Source organism: Haemaphysalis longicornis, unplaced genomic scaffold, assembly GCF_048455015.1.
Source record: "Haemaphysalis longicornis isolate Haplotype H1 unplaced genomic scaffold, Haemaphysalis longicornis Haplotype H1 scaffold_2, whole genome shotgun sequence".
Classification (NCBI taxonomy): domain Eukaryota; kingdom Metazoa; phylum Arthropoda; class Arachnida; order Ixodida; family Ixodidae; genus Haemaphysalis; species Haemaphysalis longicornis.
In genome coordinates, this window is record NW_027526295.1 from 216,776,792 (window position 1) to 216,782,157 (window position 5,366).

The window sequence follows — 5,366 nt, forward strand, 5'->3', positions numbered from 1 at the left end:
TCGCATATAGAACCAGAAAAGATGAATCCTACTGATATCTTTTGAGGCGCCACTTTTGCTTGGAAGCATGCGTAAACCTGCGTGTGCCTTTCAAGGATGGGCCACAACAGGCCCGAGGCACCTCGCCATAACGTCGCTGTGCAGCGTGCCTTGGCACCGCTCGTTCCAATCTGTGCAAATCGTTCGGACACGGGCCGCCATTTGAAAGTCGCGCCGTGTTCCTGTTCGCAGGGTGCGCCTGGACGTGACAGAACCAGTGCTGCCGCGGTGTCCACGCACCTCGTGCGGGCACGCTTGGATTCGACGACCGTTCAGCGATCGCCTCAGCTGCCGACCTTTTTTCTCCCCCCTCCGTATTGGTAATATTACTTGTATACGCGCACGATCGTGGTCACGGTGGTCGGGCGAGCGGCCGCTTCGCCCTCGTTATGGCTGAATTTGGCTCGGCGGCGTGTGCTGGAAATGGGTACGGCTGCATGGCCACGACATGGCCGCACTGGAACGCCTCTTTTTTTTTCTTTTCTTTTTTTAGGGGGGTGGGGGGGAAGGGGGTCCTTAAAATGGAAAGTGTGCAGTCATAACACACCTGTAACAGGAAGAGACTGCACAAGCTCACCACGTGACTGCCACGTGAGGACGGGAATCCGCCCTTTTCTCAATGCTGATCACTTGTAATGGCGTTGGCAGTTGCATATCGTCTGTCACCTTGTCTGGGCAGTAGCCATCCGGCAGTTGTGGAAATACTGATGCGAAACTCCGACCCCGCATAGCTGATGCGCAACATCTCCAACCAAGGCCTCCGCCGGTGCCCTAGCAGTCCGGTTCCACGCACAATGGGAGGGAGCGGCCGTAAGTATGCATGCGGAAAGAAAGAACGAACAGTGTGCACATCCGATGGACCAGAATGGCGCAGTGGCCTGTGTCTCATTCTCCGCGGCGGCGCCGGCGCTGGCACGACACTACTCTCGTCGCGAACGGCGTCGGGCAGGTAGTCGGCGGTGGTGGCAGTGCAAGCAAGTCGCTCGCAGCTAGCGTTACTGTACAAAGAAAAAGGTAGGGGGATTCAGAGCCAGGCACAGTCACGTGGTCAGGGTCACGAGCCGCCCCCACGACGCGGACGGACACTTCCACGACGACGACGTCCTCTCTCTCTCTCTCTGCTGCCTCTGTGTGCCTGTTTGTATCAACACGCACGGCCGTCGTCTCGGCAAGCCAGTCATATCCGCCCTCTGCGACCTCACGAAGCAGCGCTGCCGTTCTCTCCCCCCCGCGAGAAGCTAACGAACCGGAGACGCGCTCCGCATCCCTCGGATGATGACACGGTCGTGAGCGAAGCTCGCTCCTCGGCCCGACCTCCGCGGCAGCAGACCGCTGGGCGGATCGCAGACGCGGTTCTCAATGCAGCCAGTCCCGTTAGCTCTCGCCGAGGCCCGGAAGCCTTTAATTCGAGCAGCGCTTGCTCCATTATCCACCTGTGTCTAGTCGAATGAGGCAGGTGGTGGCCGTAAAAGAACTGCGCGAAAGAACTTGAACTGATCGTAAACTTCAGGCTTCATTAAAGGGACACAACAGGATGCATGACTCTTTGTATTAACTGAAAAATGACGCCTTTTAGTAGCGCTTTCGGTTTTCGTTAATTCGACGACAAATGTCGTTTCTTTTTTTGATAAAAAAATACAAAGTCAGAGAAAACCCAAGCCCTATGGCTTGTGAATGCTAAAGCATGAATGTACAGTCGGACGCCTGAGACGCCTCGCTTCCGCATTGCGCTGTCGAAGGGCTTTGTAACCTTGCTTCATGAGACAATTTGCTTTGCTATCCGTCATAGCGCTTTCGAATGGTTTCGATCTGTCTCCTACGCGCTGCGCCGCTGCTTGCCCCTGCCGCCGTGTAGTGGGAGAGTTGACGACGATGGGGAATTTCGCTTCTGTTTTCTCGTTCGGCTGCGTCCTTCCACTCCTTTCATCTGCGGTATAGTGCCGTGGACGGCAACCTGTCGCTACTGCCGATTTTAAGGTCGTGCTATGGATTGCATCGTTCTATGGAGCGCTCCCAAGGAGATTTGCTGTCACAGACGCCGACGCCAGCTTTTTCGCTCAATGGGCAATTTAATGCTTCAGCATTAATTATTAAAGATAACGTTGCTCTCTCCAAATGGGGCCTCTTTTTCTTTTTTCGTGAGGGAAATAGCATGTTACACACCGAACCGAGAGACCGCCTACCAGGTCGACCGAGTTGTCCGTAAAGCTCAGGGCTGACATCTTAGCTTAGTCAATTTGGCTGTCAATTTCTCTGCATGGAAAACTTTTCCGCGCCGAGGTTGCATCTGCAGGCTATCGCGCCGTAGTAGAGGGCTACATATTTGTTTAAGCCGCCTGGCGATCTGTAGCGTGCGCCGAAACCTGGATACGGGGGATTTTATGTTTTTCGTGTCCATCAGAAAAACAAAATCTTGTTACTTCAGCCCGTCGTATACATGTCTACGCTGGCAGTGGGAAGGGACCATAGCTCTCGCGTTCACACTCATACGGACCTTCTGAGTCTACCTTTACCCCACGCTTGACCGAAATAGAAGCTAGAAAGTAAAAATAGGAGACAATTTGTTTGGTTGAACTCTGTGTCTTCTTAACAATGTGCGCAGAAAAACGTCTCAGATACATTTATTGTACCTTTACGTGTTCTTACCTTCTGTTCTTTCCGCCAAAAACGCTTGAACAGGCTGCGCCAATCCCGTTTCTCTATTCACAGTTTCTGACGTCACAAACCGTAGTTCGAAAAAAATGTTCGGGGTCGTGAAACCCACTTTCACAATGGTGGTATTTTCTGCGTTGTTAGTAAACTGTTTCCGCCTAAAAAGGTGTATTTGTATTCTCGATGCTGTAACCTTCTGATACCGGTCGTGTTGAGCTCACAATTTCGCTCGGTATAATTATCTGCAGTGCCGACGGAAAGAACGTGCTTCAGAGAGACGTCGTCATCCGTGGATGCTTTGCATCTGAAGGATGGAACAGCCATGTTCGGGAATGTATGTAATTAAGGGTTCCAAACCCATTCTATATCGCGTGTTAACTCCGTACACTTCGAACCTGCCCTATAGAGCACGTTGGGAGATCGACAAGACTGATTGCAAACGCCTGCAGTAATTTTGCTATAGCAGCAGCAAAATGAGAACTGCGGTCGAAGGTGGGCAAAAGAGGCGTTGGCCCTCCACTAGTTTCCTGTTGAAACCCGCATATATCTTCAGAAGCTGAGATCTAGCTAAAGACCTTTGTGATTTCTCGCGTGAATTGACGTGTCTGCTTTGCAAACCCGCGTGTGCCATTAAACACTAGAGACTGCCGTCATCATAAATGGCGTAGTTCTTTAGCGTATAAAAGTGTGGATATACAGTGATGTCTGGGTGGACAAACGGGCCTGTATAGGCGCGCACAGGGTCAGATGAACTCCCATCTCCAAGTGCCCTACGAAATAGTGCTTGCTACGAAGCAGAGTTCTTCAATGTATACCAGTTGCGAAAGTCCGCTTCAGAATCCGGGCCGCGCCAAGGAGATACAACCTCCTTGGGCCGCGCGTGCCCCTGCTCCATTGAAGCTGAGGGGCAAGTCGATCCAGTAGAAGCTTATTTAGTGGCTCTAGGGGCAAGTGTACTGGCGCGCCCCTAGGGGACAAAAGGGACAAAAACTGAACTTCAATAAAGTGTTACTTAATCACAAATTTTTGTGACTAAGCCTGTTTTTTTTTAATTAGAAGACATTATTAGGGAAAATGTACACCCCGCGTCAAAATAAGCCGGGGCACGCGAGCGCGTGGCAAAAAAAATTCCCCCACATTTCCCCGAGGGGGAGAATGTGAAAGTGCGAATGCACGGTTGTCGGCCCGCTTGCGGCGCTTGCGCTCGGCCCCCGCAGCCCACCGCCTCGCCGCCTTCTCTTCCATCTCTTCCATCGGGTTTGTAGTATCACGTGTACACCACGCCGTTATCAAGCCGCTATAACGCCGCTGAGTCGCCAACGCACGCCGCTGACGACGTAGTTTGAATGCGTTAAAGATATAAGGCGCGTCACTAACACTGATATCACCGTCGCGTCCGTGGCTTGGTCGGTAGAGCGTCGCGCTGCGGCCGCAAAGTCCTCGGATCGAAACCTGGCGCCGGATGCTGTTTCTTTTTTAAATATAGAGGAGCACTGCGGACGCCGCCGCCGCCGCCGCCGCCGCCGGCGGTGGATGGTTTGGGGTCGCTTATAAAGTGCATTCGCACTTAAAAATCAAAATGCATTGCCGCGACATCTGACGTTGCACTTCTGGTGTCGAGACATCGATGTGCGCGTGCGCGTCCAACCACGCTCGCTAGCCTGTCTTTTACTTCGCTTCAAACGGTAGCGCTGATCACATTCAGAGCTTGGCGCCAGGGGTCACTTTCTTTGCTCCACATGTCTTGCTCGTACACGCTTCAGCGGCCGAGGGTGAGAGTGAAGATTCGTTGCTCGCCCTACCCTGCTATGAGAGATAACTAATCTTGCCCGTCTCGCGGTGACAAAATTGTGTCCCACATATGCTCTCCCACTTCGGTCTTTCTAACAGCGACACTGTTCTTGGGCTGGGCTTGACTACAGCCTGTCCTTGTATCGTTTTACGCTCCCTCCGGAGTTCCCAGCAATGCGTCTGTGTTTACAGGTAAAGCCGCCTTTATGAAGATCGGCGGAATCTTGGTCTTTGTAAGCTGCATGGCCTTCCGACACTTCCTGTTGCGCAGCGAAGCATAGAAATCTACGGACGGAGTGTGATTAAAGAAAACAGCTTTAACTCATGTGTTATTAAATGTATCCAAAAATCAGTTCTATGAACCTATGCTGATAGGACGATTATACCGCTATGTCGAGTTTCGTTTACTTGTAATTAGGTTGTGAATTTGTAAACGTTGGACAATTAGTTTGTTGTCATTATAACGCAATCTACGGAGAGAGATTGCCATGTATTGGAGAAAAGGGTTGTAACTTCGGCTCCGCGCTGGTTCAGTAGATATCAATCACAACCGGTGGAACGAGTTTTAATATTTTTTTTCGTAAAACATGCAATTGGTTGTCAACTAAGAATGAGCACACAAAACAGAATACGAACTGAAGCGAGAAATAATGCATTTTATGAATGTGTGATGAGACTTCGCCTTGCACACGTTCTGAAGGAAAACGGGAGAAGAGTTCGGCGTGGTCCTGGGTTTGACAAAAAATTTACAAGAAATTCAGTGCCCTTCGACTCTGTGAAGAAGGATGACCACCAAAGCTGCGGTGCCGAGCCTCAACGTGAGCTTTGACTGTGTCGTAGTCCAAGGGGTGCACGAAGCAAAATACGCTTGTTTGTAATTTGCG